Source organism: Felis catus, chromosome F1 (assembly GCF_018350175.1).
Source record: "Felis catus isolate Fca126 chromosome F1, F.catus_Fca126_mat1.0, whole genome shotgun sequence".
NCBI classification, from domain to species: domain Eukaryota; kingdom Metazoa; phylum Chordata; class Mammalia; order Carnivora; family Felidae; genus Felis; species Felis catus.
In genome coordinates, this window is record NC_058384.1 from 46,779,822 (window position 1) to 46,802,698 (window position 22,877).

General features: G+C 33.5%; 1 long non-coding RNA gene across 1 annotated transcript in view; it reads right to left on the reverse strand.

Moving 5' to 3' along the window:
- LOC111558377 overlaps positions 1-22,877 on the reverse strand; it is a 540,126-nt gene that overhangs the window by 501,336 nt on the left and 15,913 nt on the right. Inside the window, exon 2 of the long non-coding RNA XR_006591608.1 lies at positions 3,314-3,447. This is a non-coding gene — a long non-coding RNA (uncharacterized LOC111558377). The remainder of the gene's footprint in view (positions 1-3,313; positions 3,448-22,877) is intronic.

Below are 22,877 nucleotides of genomic sequence, written 5' to 3' on the forward strand. Positions count from 1 at the left end.
ATTTTGATGGAGAGTGTATCCAATCTGTATATTGCTTTGAGCAGTATAACTATTTTAATAATATTTGTTCTTCCAATCCATGAGCATGGAACATCTTTCCATTTCTTTGTGTCTTCAATTTATTTCATTAATGTTTTATGGTTTTGAAAGTACAAGTATTTCACCCCTTTGGTTAGGTTTATTCCTAGGTATCTTATTATTTTGGTGCAATTGTAAATGGGATTGTTTCTTAATTTCTCTTCATGTGGTTTCTTGATTAGTGGATAGGAATGCAACAGATTTCTGCACATTGATTTTGTATCTTGCAACTTTACTGAATTCATTTATCAGTTCCAGCAGGGTTTTTTTGGTGGTAATGTCATGTCACCTGCAAACACTGAAAGTTTTACTTTTTCCTACCCATAGGATGCCTTTTATTTCTTTTTGTTGTCTGACTGCTGTGGCTAAAACTTGCAGTATTATGTTGAATAAAGGTGGTGACAGTGGACATCCTTGTCTTATTCCTGACCTAAGGGAAAAGAGCTCAGTTTTTCCTCCACTGAGTATGATGTTGTTCACTGTGGGGTTTTCATATATGGCCTTTATTATGTTAAGGTATGTTCCCTCTAAACCTACTCTTTTGAGGGTTTTTATCATGAATGGGTATTGTCCTGTGACAAATGCTTTTTCTGCCTCTATTGAAATGCTCAAAAGAGCTTCATACTTTCTCGTATTGATGCCGTATGTCACGCTGATTGATATGGGAATATTAAGTCACCCCTGCATCCAGGAAATAATTTCCACTTGATTGTGGTGAATGATTTTTTTTAAATGTACTTTTGGATTTGGTTTGCTAGTATTTTGTTGAGGATGTCTGCATCTATGTTCATCAGAGATACTGGCCTCTAGTTCTCTTTTTTTGTGTTTTTGTTATCTGGTTTTGGTATCAGGGTGATACTAGTCTCCGAATAAATTTGGAAATATTCCTTTTTTTTTTTTTTGCAGGGGTGGGGGGTAGCTTGAAAAGAATAGGTATTAATTTATCTTTAAATGTTTAATAGAATTAGCCTGTGAAGCCATCTGGTCCTGGGCTTCTGTATGTCAGAAGCTTTTTCTTTTTTATTGTTTATTCAATCTCCTTGTTAGTCTGTTTGAATTTTCTAATTTTCCTGCTTCAGGTTATATATTTCTAGAAATTTAACCATTTCTTCTAGGTTGTCTAATTTGCTGGTATATAATTTTTTTATAATATTTTCATATTTTCTAACAATTGTTTGTTTTCTGTGGTGTTGGTTGTTATTTCTCCTCTTTCTTTTCTGGTTTGAGTCTTTTCTGTTTCTCTGCTTCTCTCTTTTCTTTTTTTTAGTTTCTATTTTATTTATTCCTGCTCTCATCTACATTATTTCATTCCTTCTGCCGTTTTTTTCCCCTAGCTTCTCTATGTGTAAGGTTAAGTTGTTTATTTGACATTTTTCTTGCTTCTCAAGGTAGCCCTGTATTGCTATAAGCTTCCTTCATAGAACAACTTTTGCTATATCCCAAAGGTTTTGAGCCATCATGTTTTCATTTTCATTTGTTCCCATGTACTTTTATATTTCTTCTTTTAGAGTGACCCATTCATTGTTTAGGAGCATCTTATTTAACCTCCATGTATTTGTGCTTTTTCCAGATTTTTTTTCTTGTGGTTGATTTCCAGTTTCATAGTAGTATCAGAAAAGAAGCGTAGTATGATTTCAACCTTTTTTTAATGTGTTGAGGTTTGTTTGTGACCTAATATGTGATCTCTTCTGGAGAATGTTTTGTGTGCACTTGAAAAGAATGTATTCTGATGTTTTAGGTTGAAATGTTCTGAATATAACTGTTAAATCCATCAGTTCCAGTGTGTCATTCAAAGCCACCATTCCCTTGTTGATTTTCTGTTTGGATTAGCTATCAATGGAGGTGGGGTGTTAAAGTCTCCTACTATTATTGTGTTGCTATCAATTATTTATTTTATGTTATTAACTATTTTTATGTATTTGGGTTCTTTCACGTTGGGGGCATAAATATTTACAATTCTTATATCTTTATTTTTTTTAACTTTATTTATTTTGAGAGTGGAGTGGGGGAGGGGAAAGAGAGGGAAAGAGAGAGAGAGAGAGAGAGAGAGAGAGAGAGAGAGAGAGAGAGAGAGAGAATATATACCAGGCAGGCTCCACACTGTCAGTAAAGAGCCCAAAACCGGGCTTGGTCTCATGAATCATAGATCATGATCTGAGCCAAAACCAAGAGTTGGACACTTAATTGACTGAAACATCCAGACACCCCTACAATTGCTATATCTTCTTTCTGAATTGGCCCCTTTATTATTATATAGTGTCCTTCTTTGTCTAATGTTACAGACTTTGTTTTCAAGTCTATTTTGTTCAATATAAGTATTGCTATTCTGGATTTTGTGTCACATGCATTTGCATGATAAATGTTTCTCTATCCCCTCACTTTCAATCTGCAAGTATTTTTAGGACTTAAATGAGTCTCATATAGGCAGCATATAAAGGGGTCTTGATTTTTTATCCATTCTTTCACCCTATATCTTTTTTTAGGAGCATTTAGTCCATTTACATGCAAAGTAATAACTGATAGGTATGTATCAATTGCTATTTTGTTACTTACTTTGTGGTTGTCTTTGTAATTTTTTCTGACCCTTCCTTCTTTTCATGATTTGCTGGTTTTCTTTGGTGATATACTTGATATCCTCTACCCTTTGCATACCTATTACTGTTTTTTGATTTGTGGTTACCATTAAGTTCATATATAACATTATAGCAGTCTATATTAAGCTGATGGTTGCTTAATTTTGAACTCATCCTTTACTCCTCTCCCTTCCATGTTTCAGATATTTGGTATCATATTTTACAAACTTTTATTTTGTGCTTCTCTTAATTTTTACAGATATACTTAATTAATTAGATCAGGTCATTGGATCATGACTTGAGCTAGAATCAAGAGTTGGATGCTTAACCAATTGAGCCACCCAGGCACACCCAATTTTTGTTATTTTAATTGCTATCTGTCTTGGTGTGGACCATCTTGGGTTGCATTTCTTGGGGGATTTCTGTGCCTCCTGAATCTGGATTTTTGTTGCCCTCTCATGTTCATGAGTCAAGCTGCCCATCGGGCTCCAGGCTGAGCATGGAGCCTACTTGGGATTCTCTCTCTCCCTCACCCCGCCAATAAATAAATAAATATATAAATAAACTTAAAAAAAGGTATACACATGCAAATAAGGTGAAAAGTGCTTCACATTATTTTCATTTGGAAAATACAAATTAAAACATGAGATGCCACTACATACCTATTACAATGGTCAAAATCTGCAATATTGAAAACATCAGCTCTGGTGAGGATGGAGAGCAACAGAAACGCTCAGACTTTGTTGGTGGAAATGCAAGCTAGTGTAGACACTTCGGAAGACAGTTTGGCAGTTGTCTGCAAAACAAAACATAATCTTACCATATGATCCAACAATCACACACTTTGGTATTTACCCAAAGGAATTGAAAACTTGTGCCCACACAAGAACCTGTGCAAGGATGATTATAGCAGCTTAATTAATCATAACTGCCAAAGCTTAGAAACAGTCAAAATGTCTTTCAGTAGGTGAAATGATAAGTAAACTGTCCTATATTAAGACATTGCATATTGTTCTGAACTATGAATAAATGAGCTATCAATCCATGAATAGATGTGGAGGAATGTTAAATGAATATTACTAAGTGAAATAAACCAATCTGAAAAGGCTACATATTACATTATTGCAACTATATAACATTCTGGAAAAGGCAAAACTATAAAGATGATTAAAAAGTCACTGGATTGCCAGGACTGCAGAAAGAGATGAAGAGGCAGAGGAGAGACATTTTAGGACGGTGAAAACACACTGTATGATATTATCAGAATGGATTATATGACATTATACCTTTGTAAAAACAACCATAGAATGGATAACATCAATAGTAAACCCTAAGGTTAACTGTGGACTTTAATTGATTGTGGTGTGCCAATGTGGGTACATTGTGAGTAATATTGATATTTAGAGGAGGAAACTATGCATGTATGGGGGTAGATGGTACATGGAAATCTTCGTACCCCCCTTTTCAATTTTGTTATAAACATAAAATTGATCCAAGAGACAAAGTGTCAAAATGCCCTTCCATATCCAAGATGTTTCATTGTATAATTTAAAACTACTCTATTGTATACTTTTCCAGATATTTTCAATGTTAGTGATATATGCTGTTATTTCTGTGTTTAAATATTTATAATTCATTAGTCTACTATAAAATAAAAGTTTTTTTTTAATTCCAAATTGCTGTAATACATCAATAAATTAAAACTTCCATATTTAAAATTACCCAAATAAAAGTTTTAAAAGAATTTTTCAATAATTAATATTGTTAGGAATACAGTGAGAGATTTTCAATGTAATTATTTTGGGGTTTCATAAAGGGGGTTCTTATCAACATTTCAATGGTGTTATATATAATTTCTAATGTACACTTAGGAAATGTACATTTGCTTGCAATATAATAACATATTTCTAGTTATTAGTGTAAATATTATTAGTGTAATATTAGATAAATAATAATATTATCAGATAGTGTAATAATATTAGATACTAAATGTGAACATGGCATTTGTTGTAACTCTAGCACAGCAAATATAGTTTAAAATTGAATTATTCTTTAAACATACTCTCAGAAATTATTTCACCATATCACCAATTTTTTCCTTTTTATTTTAATTGGGAATATCACATAGATTTTTTTTGAGTATTAAATCCAAAAGAATATGCATAGCAATTAGTAGAATAATAAGACTGTCACCAATGTGAACTGGTAGAGGATCTACATTCAAGAGTTGCTACATTTTTTTATTTTCATATTTTTTCCTGATTTTCATTCCATTGATCCTTAACAAAATCAATAACTTCTTAATATGTTTATTGATAACATATGCTCTCCATTCAAAGTCCTGCTCATGTTTTTATAGATTTTGTCTTCATCAAGCTTGTGGATTGTCATTTTATTTTTTTCAGTTTAATATAATTTTATAAGACACCTTTGATAAAGAAAATTTCTTGTTCTTAATGTGGAAAATCTTTCAATGGCATTCCCATTATTTTGTTTAAAAAGGGAGAGAGAAAAAATGAGAGATAAAAGACTGATATTATCAAGTTTTGGAAAATACATGGTAGACTGATGTTTAATATAGCCATTTGGGAAATCTATTTAACCAAATATTCAAAATTCTTATCAAGAAAAGATAAAGAAATAAAAAATATTTTTAGATATTCATATACATGTAATAAAAATAAAACACATAAAGTGGAAAGGAAGGAGAAACCTGAAGTTCAGGATTGTGATTGTGTTTATATAGAAGGTAGGGGAATGAAATGCACAAGGAGAACATAGATTGCAGGTAAGATTTTAGTTCTTGGAGCTCTCAAAGAAGAAATTGCATTAGACACAGTTAGGCAAGGAAGACTTTATTCAAGACTATTACATTAGAAGTCAAGACTATTGAAATCAATTGAAATCAATTCTGTTGAAATAAAAGGCAAGAGGTTTCAAGAACTGGGTGAGCTAGTGGAAAAGGACATTAAGGAGGTTAGTCAGTGTGATAGACCATCTGTGTTTGCTAACTGGTACTAACTGAAGTTAGACTCCTCCCCTCCCAGTGAGCCTGGAAGATAGGGGTCCCATCTTTCTTGATGATTACATCTGGAAAGGATCAATACAGGGTCCTCTAGGAAAATATTTTGGGGTTGCAAAACCTTAACAGGCTGTAAGAAGATTTACATCTCAAAGGAGCAGAGAAAAGAATTTATAATCTCAAGTTTTCTAAAGTAAATGCTCTAAGAAAAGGGAGGTCAGGGGCCTATAGTCAGGAAAAACCTCAAGTTTAGCCAAGCTGAGAGAAATATTAAGTCTGTCTTGGTCAGGATATATGATGATATGGTATGATATGACACAACATGATATCATATAATATTAATAAGATATTACTAAGTTCAATAAAATCTGAATGCCACATGAACTAATGATAATAGTAAATCATAAGCCACAGATTATAATTAAGCTAATCAAATTTTGTGCTTATAAAATCCACAAAAATAAGGATAAGAAGATTTTAACACATTTACATATATCATGTCATGATCTATTTGAATTAGATATAGAGATCAATGATCAAATTATAACTAATGGCAATATATATTAGACATATATTTTTAAAAGTTAAGTCAGAATTTTCAGGTAGTTGCTTGACTAATAGAAATTTGGAGAAAATATATGACATATCCAACAATAATACAGGAAAAGTTACTTAATATGTAATTTTACTACAGTGAAAAGATTTATTCATAGTCCAAGAGGAAATGTCTTTGTCTTAAACACTTGAATAAGTCAGAAAATATCAAAAGGTAATCACTGAGTTTAGCAAGATTTACCTCCATAAGATCGAATAAAGTATTACAAATCTAATTGCATGAAATTTTCCTAGTAGTCCACATTTGTGATATCCTTCCCACACATAAACACTCAGCCAATTTCTGAACCTAGGAATGTATGTTTTGTTTAGTAGTAATATTTCAGCTTGGGATCAAAAGAATACTTGCTCTCCCTTCCACCCTAGTTACCACCCTTTTAAAGTCTAAATATTATTTGGGTGGAGTGAAACCTACCAACTAATAGACATGACAAGGAAGCTTGCAATTTGCTCCAATTTTCAGCCCTTAACTAAAATAATGTCTTCTAGTAAGTATGACTGTAACCATTATTTGTAAGTTAAAAACAAACAAACAAACAAAAAAACAGAAACATAGACAAAGTAAAAATGTCAGTCAAGAAAAAGTGTGCCCTGCCATTGTTTGCTTCAGGATCATAAACTACAGTGGGACAAATCAGACCTTGTTAACTGGACCATATGATTTAAACAGTTGCAACTGTTTTTTCAAGCAGATCACATTCTTGTCTTTTCTGGATTCATATCCCTTTCAGACAGGTAAGTTCTCTTGGGAGGAGGACATTACAACAAAATTGATCACCATGTTGTGATGTAAATAATTTTGTGGATTTAACCTTTTCGAACATGCTTGAGAAGCATACTTGATAAAAGGTCATTGAAGACAACACCCTATTTTCCATGTTAAAGGACTCTTTTAAAAGAAGGGAGGAATCACTCATTCCTGCCAACATCATAGCTTTGTGAGTGCTACTGTCCTTGCTCCTTATAGTCTCAGAACTTCTGCCACCACAGAGATGAACCTGCACCCCAGGCTGTCTTTTCTTAAAGGAAAAGAAGCACTCCATTTATACGTACAGTACTCCATATATTTAATGATCCTACAGGTTTGGAAAAGCAAGTTACGTTTCACACTATTACATTATGCCAGTCAGTATTTTTAGAACTGCAAAATTTAGAGGCTAAGAAGAAATTTAAAGAGAAAAACCTGATATTCTCAGTTAAATGATCAGAGGATAATATACATTTATATGAAATATAATTAAAAACATGTTACAGGTGAAGAACATTTAAGAAAAAAGGCTTCATGATAATCACCAATTACTCAATATTGCCATTATCCTTTTGCAATAACCCTATTTCCCTAAAATTAATATTTAAAGAAAAAACTTTTCAGATTTAGAAATGTTTAAATTTTTAAAAGCAACAGTAACAACAAAAAAGACAACCTTATCCCCCTTGGCTCACAAGCTCTCCATGCTTTGCATCACACAGCAACTCTGGAGAAGAATCACAATCCATTATTCAGAGAAGAAAGAAAAGCATACTACATTTTTAAAGGTTAGACCTAATCTAAATATTTGTTGAATACTGAATAAGCAAAAGGATAAATCTTCATCGTCAATTCTCATATATATCTTGGAAAGATACACACCTGGAGGAATTTTTCCTGGATAAAAGTCTTTAGTTTGCAAAGTGAGCTCAGGAGGAAAGCAGACTCATTTAGAAAAAGGAATGTGATAAGCATCCAATTGGACTTCAAGAAACAAGGAGAAATCAACACATGGAAGGACAAAATGTATCTTACGGCAATTATCTGCAAAATGGCAGCAGCTGTTCAAGCTTTTGGATGATTGGGATTCTGAGAAGTCCAGATAGAAACATATGGTATAGTTCATCACAAAACAATTTAAAGCTATTATTGTTCATGTTGTATCTTTATGCTATCTTCAATGAAAGTTAATGGGTGCATAGATTTTTCCCTGGTATATCAAGAACGTGTGAGGAGTTTAGGGTCCAAAAACCATTTAACTGGGTCAGAAATAGGTTGTTCCATAATAATCTAGACAAAAGTAATTTCTATTCATATGCAACAAAAATAAGCCCATAATTAATGTTAAATTGTTATAACATTTACATTCTATATCTCTGTATTTTGCACAGTATAAAAGCTTATCATGGTTATCTTTTTGGCCATTCATGTAAATCTCCCTTAATAAGAAACCACCAAGCTTTTAAAAGCTGGGCAGCATCTCTTCTCTGACAGATATTCTGCATTCAGGAAAAATAAAGTGCCCATTAGCACCTCCCTCTTATTTGTGTGGGCCTATTATAATTTTAACACTTATAAAAGGAAGTGTTAATGGTGACATTTCAAAGCACTGCCTTCAAAGGATGAGGGTGACTTTATTAAAGAAAAAAATCAGAACAAACACCCTTTTCTGGTTTGTAGAAAAAGAATATATATATAATTATCTTCTATTTTAAAAGGAAATTATTAAACTAATTAAAATCATTGATATGTATAACAAAATCTGACATGAATAAGAATTTCCACAGAATTATAGTATTTAAAAGGTCACAAATTGTCTAATGAAAATTATGTGAGATAACATTATTTAGGTAAGGATTATAAAAGCTGGTCTATATGTCAAAAGTATACATATTTTTTGTTGTTTTTTCTGTACAGGCTTCAGTTAAAAAGTTAGGGCAATTCTTCTGGAGTGAAGTTGAAAAACAGTATTTTGAACACAGTATTTTAAATAGAAAAATAGAATAATTCATTGTCTCTGCAAGTTTGCTTCATTGTCCCACTTTCATATTTGAGAAAATCCAATTTATAACTATTTATATCCTTACATGGGAAAATAATAATTTTATTGCTAAAATATAAAAATGAGTAATTTGCAGAATGGCAGATACATGTATAGAACAGGTATGGTTTGCAAAGATTTAATTCTTAACCTAAGCGAAGGGTTTTAAAAGTTAGATGACAACAATTATTAGTAAGAAAAATATGCTAACGACTCCCCCATTGAAAAGACTCACAATTAATATTTCCAATTTAATTTCTAAGGTGATCAAAACTGTTAAATTTCAAAACAAGGGAGTGACATTAAGAACGCTAAAATGAGCACAGCTTCTTGAAAAGTAAGACCTGTGTAGCTGAAGTTCAAGATTTTATAAGCTGAAGGACTTCAAGTGACTTTATTTATTAATCTCTGTCTTAGGTTTCTAGGGGATAAAACATTGAGAATAATATCTACCCCATTTGTTGCTTGAGGGAAAAAAATAATCTATTCAAAGTTATTTTTTAAAATATAAAGCACCTTTAACATAACTGTTTTGCAAACCAGAGTCATGTAAGTAATTAAACCTCAATAAACTGAGTAACAGATGTTCAGCTAACAGGCAATTACACCTATAGCTATTTTACCTAAAGTGAAGGGTATTGATACAATGTGAAGTTTTATGAAGCCTTACAAACCTTTTATCACACACTATTTGGAGGATTTATTGAATTTAGAATAAGAAGCACAGAATTATATATGTATTATATTACATTAATTAGCTATTTACATTGATATTATAGTATTTTATTTATAATATTATTTATTGTATATAAATAAAATCTTTCTTGCTCACAGTCTATTTACTTTAATTCTCCTAGAGGCATGAAATAACAAAAGGAAAAACAAGAGATTTGCCCAGGCCAAATCCATGAGAGGGCTGAAACCTGAGGGCCATCAGGCGCAAAGCCTTACTGGACATGTTGCGGAAAGAGTTGGTGCCTGAGTAAAACATCACAGCTGTGATTTCTGATTCAACTCTTGGGTTCTTTCTGTTCTGTTTTCAAGTCTCATAAAGGTTATTCTATTGCTTTTCATGTGTAAGACATTAGTATTGAAAAAAAAATTGTTTCCTTTGTGAAACTTTATAATTGCTGCTTTTAAAACACCTCAATGGGTAAATAACCAACAAACAAGCGATTATCTGATGAATGGAGTTTAAGCTTCTCACTGACATAGTCATGCAGAATTGAAATCTCATGAACTTGTTTAAAAAAACAAAACAAACTCTTCTGAATTTAAAGTATAGTAAAAGAAAAAAAAACCCTGATTTGTATTTTAAATCCTTGTTCTGTTAATAGGTAGATTCAGCATTTACTTCAACATTGTGTACTTCATCTAAATACCCATGTTCAGAAGTCAATAATATTTATTACATATTACAATATATTACATATATTACATATACAAACGTATGGGGTTTTATGAGAATAATGTATATTAATGTATATTTAAGAGCTTTATGATTTGTGAAATGTAATGGCATTCATGTTAACATTTCTATGAAATAATTATTTTCTCAATGTTAAGGAGTTTAGTAAGCACTGTAGGAGTATATGGACAAAGAAAGATCAATTTTCTAAACTTAAATCAAATTTTGGATTTCATTTTTTATTTTTTTCACACTCTCAGACTGACTTAAACAATAACTCAGTGAGTAATAGTGTTCATGAGAAAAAGAGCCTCGTAACCAGATTCCAGCTATAGGAAGCACATCATGGCTCAGCTCTCTACTTTTACTAGGTATTGTCACCATGAAGAAAACAAGAATCACATCAAATACATAGCCTTTTAACAATGACTCCCCTACTAATAAAATTGTCCCTGAAACACTCCTGGAATCCAACCCCTTAGGGTAGTTTTCCCATTTACCTAGGGAGGAATGCGATGGGAGGAAGTTAAAGGCTTTCTCTCTCTCTCTCTCTCTCTCTCTCTCTCTCTCTCTCTCTCTCTCTCTCTCTCTCTCTTTTTAAAGTGCATTTATTTATTTTGAATGAGAGAATATGCAAGGGGTGGAAGGCAGAGAGAGGAGAGAGAGAACCCCAAGCAGGCTCTGCACTGTCAGTGCAAACTCAAACGGTGACATGAAGACCTGAGATGAAATCAAGAGCTGGACCCTTAACTGACTGAGCCACTTAGGTGCCCCAAAGGGCTTGTCTTTCACAGAGGCAAATCTACTTCCAGAGTCAGTTCTTCATGCTCCTTCACCGGGCTTATGAGACAAGCGTGTACTCAACCGAAGGAGGAGACACAATGGAGAGAAAATAAAAGAGGAAAAAATTTTTACTTGAACTTTGCAAGAATTATAGTGAATCTGCTGGAAGTATCTGGAGTCAATGACCTGTAATGTAAACACAAGTTTGTCAAACTGCCTCTCGGAGGAAAAATGAGACATTATGTAGCCCATAACCTTGTCAAAAATACCCACTTTTTATTATACTGACTCATTTCTCAGGGAAAATATTCTTGTTTTAGAGCAAAATTTAGAAGTCAGATCTGGTAGATGAGAAATGCACATTCTTCTGTCTGCCAAAAGGGCTATATTCACAGATCTATATTTACATTGTTGAGATACCAATTAGAAACCACTGTATGTCTCGTGCTCCAGGGAATCCTATTGAACTACTGTGCCCTCTGGTTGATCTCCTTAAAACTTGAGTTAAGAAGAAAATACTTTTTGTGTCCCTAACCCTCCATATCCTGGCATAGAAAATTCCACAGAATGCTAGCAATTTTCACCAGAGTAATTTAGTTCTCTCTCCTCACTTTATGTTCAACCCCAATTTAACCCACATCCTATTAACACATCTGTGATAGCAGACAGAATACCACAACCAAACATATAGAAAATATATAGGGAATATTTTTGCTCACATAACTGAAAAAGTCCAGAGATGACTGATAATGCTTTAGGCAACCTTTATTTAAAGTATACGTTTTTTTCACCAGGACTTTGTTTCTCCCTTGTGATCCCATAACTCAATATTTTCCCTTTTAGACTATATAGGCAAAAAACAAATTGAATAAATAAAAGATGTGAATAGTGCCAAAACTTGGAAACAGTGATGGTTTGTAAGTTCAAGGAAACAAAAACAAAACATGACAAAAGTACATAAAAGTATGGAAAATTTCAATGGGGTTTTGAATCTAGAAAGAAAATTAATGGATAAAATTGATATTCTAAGACTGAAAACAATACCTGATATTTAAGAACTCAGTAGGTAGCTTCAACATCATATTAATACTACAAAAGCTCAGAGAATCTCAAGCAATATAGATACACTAGCAAATAAAAACAACATAATAAAATATTCTACCTTGGCATATTTTAATCAAAGTAGAAAGCTAAAAACAAAATGAAACAAAACCAGCATCATAAAAGCAGCCAGAGGAAAAGATATATTATCTTCAAAAAGATCAAACAAAAGACTGATAGCTGGCTTTCTAACATAAGTAACAAAGATCAGAAAGCAATTAAAAATGTTTATAAAAATCTGAAATATAAAAAGAAAATAAAGAAAAATACTGTTTTCTCAAATTCTAAGTCAAGCAAAAATGCCATTGAATATTGAGAATGAATGAGCATGTCTTCAGAAAAACAAAATAATAAACTGAGTTTTGTTATGTGTGGACTTCAATCATCACAACCTATACTAGAAGAATATTACAGAAAGTTTTTCAAGGAGAAGGAAAATAACCACTGAAAGAAGAATAGAAATCCAGAAAAAAAAAAATCTGTGCATACTCCCCTGAGCATTAATGAGACAGAACAGATAAATCAGTATTACTAACATTCTACAGTGAAAATTAGAAGTCACATGCCCCGTGAAAAAACTTACCAAAATACATGCCAGTATTGAGATGAACTATATTTGAATGACTTGCCTTCTTATAAAATTCACATCACTTCTTCCTTTTGTATTAGTACTAAAAATAAGAAATTGACCCTAAGAGTACTTTCTGTAAGTCCAGAAGTTATCTTCACGTGTAGACAGAAAACTAAGGCAGAAAGCTAGCAAGTGAACTGCCAAAGTAAAATGAGAATTAAGCTCTGCCCACTTTCCATTAGTTCATTGATTATGGCAAAGCTGATTGCTAGGTATGACCAAATTGTGTGCTCATGGATATCAGTAAGTATAACAGCTGTATGCATTTTTCTTCAAAATAAACACATTCTCATCACCACATTTAATTTCATTTCATATGCACATTTCATAATAGTCTGGCGTTATTCTAATCCCAATATTAGAGAGGCATTTGAAGGCCTGTCCACGTTTATCCTGACAGGAAGTAGAATCTGGACTGAAATTTAGTAGTATAGATTCCTGGCACCAAAATCATGTCTGCCCTTCCTAAAACAGAATATAAGGCAAAAAAGAAACAAGCTACAAGAATGAGTTATTTGGATTAAGTGTCTGAAACACTCTGAATTATCTCATTTAGTGTGACAGTATTTCTCTACACCTACAACTTCATCATTTTCACCTTCCGATTCCATAGTTCTGCATGAGTAACTCCGAAGAACATTAAAAGTTCCTGTCACTACCAAAAGAATTCCAAATATAATTTGGCAAAAGAAGACAGGATATTTTCATTCAGGAAACTCTTTTTAATTGCCATCTCATTTTGTGTATGATACCTTCCTCTGAAGAAATCGTATGCATTCCCTTCTAAGAACATGCAAACCATCAAGATTTATGAGGTCCCAAGTTTTTTAATTTCCTGAGGATGATAAGGTAAAAAGGACTTTCTTGCTGTCACTAGTAGTTGTAAATATGTTCACGATACTTTGTTTTAAGGATTTAAAAAATCCACTATTATTACTAAAGTACGTCAAGTGCATGGAATGGGGATCATCATTTTTAAATAGGGACTGTACCACTTAGAGATATGAAGAGAGAAGAGAGGTTAATATTTTAATCACAGAACAGAGTCATCTCAGGTGTATACAGTGACTAGTAGCATGGAAGGTAATATGAAACTAATAGACATGTAAGTTAATGAACTCTGAGTTCAAGAATCCTTTGTGGAAATGATGAGGAAGAAGTTCTAGAAATTTAAGTGGATCTTGCCAGGAATGGGGAGAGCTTTGTAGCAAATGAACACAGAGACAACTAGATGACTTTCTGCATTTCTTCTTCAGGGTCTTATTTTAATTTGCTTCATTCCTTTATCAGTCTCTGCTACCCTTGAGCTCAGCCTGTTAGATTCTGATTGTATACTTTCACATTGCTCAAATTTGGTGACTCCCATTTTATCTCGAGTGGTTTTTCCCTGCTCAGCACATGCACACACACCACCATTCACCATTCCCACATACATCACACATATGGCATAAGGCTGGAGTTTTATTTTTAATTTGATATTTGCACATTGCATCACAAATCAGACGCTATGTCAAATTATAGGATCACGCATTTTTTCCAATATAAGAAGTACAAAAGAGAAAACTTACAAACTCCCTTACATAAATATGTTTACAAAACTGTCTACGTTTGCCATCTATCAGGAGCTATAAGGCAGATCTGACATTATGGAGGTTGGAACCCTAGTGTAACTGATATTTCCATTACAAGTTCCAAGATTTAAATTCAAACACTGACTTCTAAAAATCTTCAGATAATATATAAATATTTAAGAATCAGTTTATATAGGTTAACTACAGTTGATAAGGTTTATATGGCAAAGCTGATCAATTTAGGCATGGCCCCATATCAAGTAGAATCCACCTTAATCCTACTGCTAATGGTAAAAAATAAGGAAACTAAAACTTATTTTTAATAATTTTGCCTATTTTCTTCTGAAACTATATGAGGTCCATGGAATCAATACCTTAGATACTGATCCAGGTGAGCAAATTTAATTCTAGATTTAATATATAATTGAGTGATTCAAAGGCACCAGCTGAATAAATGAGCATCAGAGAGCTGAATGACACAGATTATTTATGCCCATATTTAGATCTGATAAAGAGTAGGTCCACTCTTCTTATATACCACTTACACTTCTTATACAAAAATTAAGTAAATTATCTGTAACATAATGAGTTAAAACATTAACACATTTCATTTTCTCACTCATTATGCTATTCACTCGTTAAACAAATATTAATTAAGCATGTGTGCTAGTTACTGATTGAAGTATTACAGAAACAGCAATTTAAATTCAATTATGGCCCCTACATTTATGGAAGTATTGCATTTCTGTGAGGAAGCAGACAAATAAAAAATAAAGCAAAGAGAACAATATTAAGTAATCCAGTGTTGTTAAAAGTATTAAGAAAGAGAGAAAGAAAGGATTGCAAGATAAATACTAAACGCTGGCAAGCTTTTAGCTGTCAGTGAATGTTTCTCTTAATAAATGACATTTAGGGTAAGTTTTAAATAATGTGAGAAGAAGCTAGTCTCTTGACAAGTGGGACAAAGAGCATTCCAAGTCTATAGTACAGAGTATATGAAGGCTATGAAATTGGAAAAATCTTGGTGTGTTCAAGGAGCTAAAAAACAGAGCAACTTGTTAAGAATCAGGTTAGCGGTGTCTGGGTGGGTCAGTCGGTTAAGTGTCTGACTCTGGATTTCAGCTTAGGGCATGGTCTCATGGTTTCTGGGTTTGAGCCCCTCATCGGGCTCTGCACTAACAGTGTGGAGCCTGCTTGGGGTTCTCTGTCTCCTTCTGTCTCGCTCTGCCCCTCCCATGCTCATTCGCCATCTCTCTCTCTCTCTCTCTCTCTCTCTCTCTCTCTCCCTCTCTCTCTCTCTCAAGATAAATAAATATTAAAAAAAGAAAGAGTCAAGTTAATGACAAAAAGGTACAAGTGAGTTGCTCAATATAACTGATAGCTTGTGCCACACCCCTCAGGGGGTTGCAATAGGAAAAAAAAATACCATAATGATGAGGAAATGTGAGGCCTATCATGTATTTAAGGGAACGGGAGATATTTAGTCCAAAAAAGGAACTATTTAGAAAAGAATAGGGGGTGCCTTCAACTTCCTAAAAATAATAATAATATAAATGCACATTAAACTGTCATCGGCTTGTATGAAGGTTTTCAAGTTGGAAGAACTAGGGCTGATGTATAGATACTTTGGTGTTAGGGATTTGAAGTTATTATAAGGAGGATGCTTTGGTTGCTCAGAGATGTCCAAAGACCAAATGGGCTGCTTTGGGACATTTCCCTTTTCTTAGTATAGGTTAGATATTTAATAATAAAGATATTTTTGCCCTAACCATGAGTTTTCCTATATTTTTGTGTCATATTAGTCACTCAAAACAATCCTATTATTACCATTATACTTATAAGGAGCTGATGCACATGCATGTGAGATTGTAATCCAAATGACAAATGAAGACTTTCTCTTTATGATGAACATATAATTGAAGTAAACACTGAAATACAGAACTTGTGGGAGTCCAAAATTTATCCCCATGGGTTCTGCAAATTCCCACATGTACTTTCGGATGCAGCACATTAACTCAGATGTGAAAGATGTGAAATGCAGCCTAAGCAATTTACACAGACATAAAACATAACTGAATACTGGAGACTACTGAAGATCAGTAAAGAGGACAAGAAAGTTTTCATTGCCACCAGAAAAATTATAGACACAATTTCAATTAGAAGAAAAATAACATTATTTTTAAACGGTGCTTTGTCCAATCACTAAAGAACGAGCCACAAAGGAGTTGTAAATGTTTCCTTAACCCCTATATGCCTCAAACCTTTTAACAAGTGCTGCTCATCTTTTAGTTATTTGGGCTTCTGCCAATCTTCATCTTCTTGAGATTTCAACATTTCTACCTAGCTTCTTCAGGTATTTGAAAATATATTCTCCCAAGCAACATTTCTAGTGCCAGTTTTTAATAATAATAATAGAGGGATATTTACTAGAAATTGTTGCTTGATTTCTGTTTTCTTTGGTTTCTTAACATTACATTGCCTAAGTTCACACAACGGATGCATGGCAAAACTGGATTTTATGACCAAATCTACCCAGTAAAAATAACTCCAATGCTGAATTTCTTAAAAAAGATAGCAACTCATGGGTGTTTCTTCTCCCACTCATCACTCAACACATTCTAATCTTCAACCTGCCTCCACAACGTGAATGAATCTGCTCAAGTTGTCACAGACTTGTTTTAAATTCAGGAGATACTTTTGAATCCTCATTATTACTAAAGTCTGAGCAGTATTTGACAAAGTCAACCATTTTTTTTAAATATTTAAAATATGATTTTTATAATAGTTTATTCTCCTGGTTTGTAAATTTCTTGACGACAGAGATGAATACTGGATTTAATCAGGGCTCTGTATCCAACAATTCTCTTTCATTCTTGCTCTGTTATACCTACCAGGTTAATCTTATGTATTTTCACAGCATCATGCTTTCCAATAACCCCAAAATTAATACCTTTATCTCAAAACTCTTTCTTGACTTCAGAACACAACAAAATAATATATAAAAATCTTAAGGTGTTCCCCCCCCCCCCAAATCTATGCTTTATCTACTAGTGTTTGTCTGATCTATTAAACCAGTCTTGGATCCAGGCACTCGAGGCTGAATTTTGAAGACAACATTAATTCTACCTCTTTATTTTCATCAATGAAAATTTAGTTGATTTTGTCTTTAAAAGATCTCACAATATATCTACATGTATTTCCATATAGCTCAATGTTGACATTCCTGACAAACTCCATATTCTGCAAAATCATGCACTGATAAAACATAAATTATACAGAAAACAGGATTAGTGGTAGGCCAGTCAAAATCTATGCAACTTTGTTTACCAGAATATTAACAAATAAGCGTATTAATAAATGGATATATGAATAAATAAATTAATGAATAATTGCTACTTCAGGAAATGACTTGAAGAATCCAGGCTGGCAAAGCTTAAAATAGCTGAAGGCTGACTTTTATATTAAATATGTGTGTGTGTGTGTGTGTTTGCACACACATACATGTATACATTCATAGTAGAAATGCTAGCTTATAGATAGTTACAACTAAGGTGGGCACAGGAAGAATGCAACTGTTTCAGGAGCTGTGTATCATATAAGATGGGAATTGGGTTCAGCCACTCACTAATCTATTTTCCATTATATTTCTATATTTAATTATATTATAGGATATCATTATAGTATATTAACATTTCATGTTATTTATATTAATATAAGATTCCGAAAAGGTTGTATGAATGGAATCCTATAAAACGTAACCTTTTTGGATTGTTTTTTTTATAGGATAATTTTCTAGGGATGTACAAATGCATGTGCAAGTTGTTACATGTATCAATTATCTGTTCATATGTAGTGGTGAGTATACTCCATGCTATGGATGTATTATAGAACCCTTCAAACCGTGAAGGACATTTGGGTAGTTCCAGTTATGCTTACTATAAGTAAAGCTATTATAGACATTCTTGCACAGGCATTTTGTGAACATAACTTTGTCTTTCTCTGGGATAAATGTTGAGGAGTTTAATTGATGGATTGTATAATGATTGCATTTTTTTGAAAGAAGTTGACAATGTATTTTCTAGAGTTGCTATACTATTTAAAATTATGCCAGTACGATTGTCCCAGTTTTTCTGTATCCTCACCAGCATTTGATGCTGTCACCATTTTTTTAGTTTAGCCATTATGTTAGGTATGCAGGTTTTAACTGAATTTCCCTGATTATGTTGAACATCATTTCATGTGCGTATTTACCATTTGTATGTAGTCTTCATTGACAAAGACATCTCTTTATGTCTTTTGCTCATACTCTAATTGGATCATTTGCTTTTTATGACTGAGTTTTGAGAGTCCTTTATAAATTCTAGATAGTAGATCATTATTAGATATGTGGTTTATAAATAATTCTTACCTTGTAGTTTGTTTCTTTATCCCTTAACATCTCCTTGTTTATCTCTTTTTAACAAAGGAAATTTTTATGAAATCAAATTTATCAATCTCTGTTATTATGTATCATGCTTCTGGGGTCAAGTATAAGTAGTCTTTGCCTACCCTTAGATCCTAAAGATTGTTTATTTTTTTCCTTAAAAGTTTCAGAATTTTGTATTTTACATTTACGTCTGTAATCTGTTGTGAGTTAATTTTTGCATAAGGTATGAAAATTAGGTCCCAGTTTACTTTTTTGCCTATGAATGTCCAAATGCTCCAGTATCATGTGTATACGTATAATTTCATTGCATATATGCACGAAACTCTGATTTTGGATTTGTCTATTTCTTTTCAGGTCTATCAGTTTTGGCGACACATCATTTGCAGGGGTTAGGTGCGTACACATGTAGGAATGCTATCTTTGGTGGAGGGACTCATTTATAATATAATATTCTTCTTTGTCTCTGATAGTTTTATTTTTCCCTGAAAATGGAGGGATCGCACCACATCATTCCTCAGGTTCTAAGGCCCCTGGTTGGTTGCCTATTTTTCTCCCCTTTTCTGAATCTTAAGTTAGTTTTGTATGTAATTCCCAGGGGTTTTAGTTGTATGTGGTGGAAAGAACAGGGAAAACTATGCTACTCCAACCTCCCAGAAACAGAAATCCCAGGCACTCATTTTAACTTTCTTAGAGCTGAAAAGTGCCCGTTTGTGCAGCAGCCAAAAAGAAATTTCCCCTCTTGCCTAAAGTTATTATTTTTTTCCCACTATACTGGCGCTATAAATACAGGAAAAATTTGGTATGCAAAAATACAAACTCTGTGTGATACTGACACAAATCCTCTATTTAACTACTTGGCTGAGATAATTTGCATTATACAAACATACATGATAACAGAACAGACTGGGTTTTCTTCTGTCCACTCGCTTAATCCTTGGTTTGAGTTTTCAATACATCTTCTTCCCCAGAATTAAAAGAGAACTTTTATAAATGTAAATATGATTAAGACCCTCCTATATGTTACTTTTGCAGTAAGTTGTAAAACAGAAGATCCTGAATCATCTTTCTCCTACCTATCTCAATAATTACATTCTTGGCAAAGTACTTTATTCTGTATCTTCCAAATATGCTAACTTTTTAAAGTTTCTGAAACATTCAAGGTTATTTTCCATCTGAGGGTCTTTGATTATGGTTTTCCCAGTATTTAAAATGCTTTTATAACCCAGATTTCCCTTTTGCTCCCAGATTTACATTGTCTAATTTTACTTACCCTTTAGGTATCAAATCATCCATAAACATCTGAGGGAAACCAGCATGGTATCCAAGATTAGAATACTCTTCTTTATGTTTGTTAGCATGCTATTTCTTTTTAAATCACAAGACACATTTATTTGATATCATGAGGCCTAAATTCCCTTTTTTTTTAATGGCCCTTATACCTGGAACCCAAGGTGTACCAGTACACAGTATGCAGCTGATCCTAAGGTACCTTGGGTTCCCCATCTTGACACTGCTCTTGAGAAAGAGCAAAGCACTTAGTTAACTTAGTATACTTCACACAGTAGGTGGAGAAAAAAAACAATTGCATGCAGACACACATGCAAACACATATGAAACACAAACAAAAAACAGGCATTCATGCAAATCCTTGGGACCAGTTTTTCTTCTGGGCAGCTGCAAGGTATTCTAGCATTCACCCAGGAGACCATCACTGCCTGTCCCTTGAAACTTTCCCCTGAAGAACAGCCTCAGGGCATTACTCTATTGACCCAGCCCAAATTTTATCACCCTGCCACTGAAGAGCTGGCTCCTTCACCTTCAATCAGGGAATATTTTCCCCTTTTGAACACCATAGGGGATGCAAAGGGTGGTCCTGCAGGCAGAGGTCTTTCTCTCTGGTTAACTGCTATAGGACCTTTCTTTGGCACAGCACCTAAAGAGTCAAGGGATAGTTATGCGATGACAGAATTAAAAAAAAATCAGTGAAAGAAATAAAACATGACAAATTTTCATGCATTCTCACCTCCTAATTTGCAGGAATATTAATGAACTTAGAAGTGATAGGAGATCTTCTGGTTAAACATAATGAGTTAAATGCACTTTGTTGTCTCCATCTCCATTTCCTTTTGGAACCTCACTAATATTGCAGTCAGAGGATTTTTTTAATGTTTTTAATGCTTATTTATTTTTGAAGGAGAGAGAGAGTGTGAGTGGGGGAGGAGCAGAGAGAGAGGGAGACTCAGAATCTGAAGCAGGTTCCAGGCTCCAAGCTGTCAGCACAGAGCCAGATGTGGGGCTCCAGCTCATAGACCGTGAGATCATGACCTGAGCTGAAAGACACTTAAAGTAGTGAGCCACCCAGGCTCCCCCAGAGGATTTTTTTTAATGGGCATAAACCAAAAGGTTAAAAAGAATAATATGAGAGACAATAAAAGGAAATGAATGTATTTTAAAAAATTTTAGAAGCTGGAGAAGAGATGAAGTAATGGTGGAAACCGTGCTGAAATCAGGAAGTTTGAATAAGATGCATATGGTAAGGTCTCCAGCTCCCCCCTTTCTTCCCCCCAACCCCCAGGAGGCTTCAAGCCAAAAATTTTACAACAAGAAAACAAAGTAAACTCTCTTTCGAGAAATGGACTTTCGAAAAGGGGAAAAACAAAAAAAAAAGTAGCTATAGGTCTGTAGCATCCTTCAGTGACTTGTTCTACTCCCAACAGCAGACAAACTTCCATCCATATATGAGACCCTGATTAGATGAAGATAAAAGTAAGGAATAACAAATATTTCTGAAAAGTCTATACCATGATAGATAATGGTAAAAAAATCAATCTGATCAAATATTAGGACAAAGGAAAAAATACTGGGAAATAAAAAGTTTCTTAAAGGAAAAACAGAAGGTATTGCATTACTGAAACACAAAGAGGAGTTTATTGAAAAAAGAAAATCATGGGGCGCCTGGGTGGCTCAGTCGGTTAAGCGTCCGACTTCAGCTCAGGTCACGATCTCGTGGTCTGTGAGTTCGAGCCCCGCGTCGGGCTCTGGGCTGATGGCTCAGAGCCTGGAGCCTGCTTCTGATTCTGTGTCTCCCTCTCTTTCTGCCCCTCCCCCGTTCATGCTGTCTCTCTCTGTCTCAAAAATAAATAAAACCTTAAAAAAAATTAAAAAAAAAAGAAAAAGGAAAATCAGATAATCAGAATTATAAAGTACTTTTTGGAATAAAGATATGACTGCCAAAACATGAAAATTTCAAAAAAGGAATGGAAAAAAAAGATTAAGGAAATCTTTGAGACAAGGGACAAAATTAAAAGCAATGAAATATCATTGAAATCAATAAGAAATTTAGAGAATTTTTCCAAGAGGAAAACTAGCCAAATAATAAAAATGTAAAGAGAAGGAAGAAATGAAATGGGTGTAAATTACCAAGTAAATTGCACTGGATTATTTTTGAGTATTGAAGGTACCAGTGTTGAGAATGAAATAATTTCCTCTGTGCTACATACAATTAATGAAACACACACACACACACACACACACACACACACACACACACACAAAACCATTGTGAATTTCTAGAACATTGTAATAAGAATGACAACACATTCTTAATAGCAACACCAAGAGGTAAAAGGCAATAAATCACTAACACTAAACATCTAAGTAGGGCTACATATAATAAAATAAAACAAAATGTGAAAGCTACCCAAATGTCCAATACTAGAATAAATCAATACAGTGGAATACATCCATACAGTAGACTAATATACACTAATAAGTACATGGTAGAAGTCCATATAATATAATCTCACAAAAATAATTTAGAGAGCACAGACTAAGAGCAAAAATAGCATATACTCTTTTAGACTCTTTTCATTAATGAAAA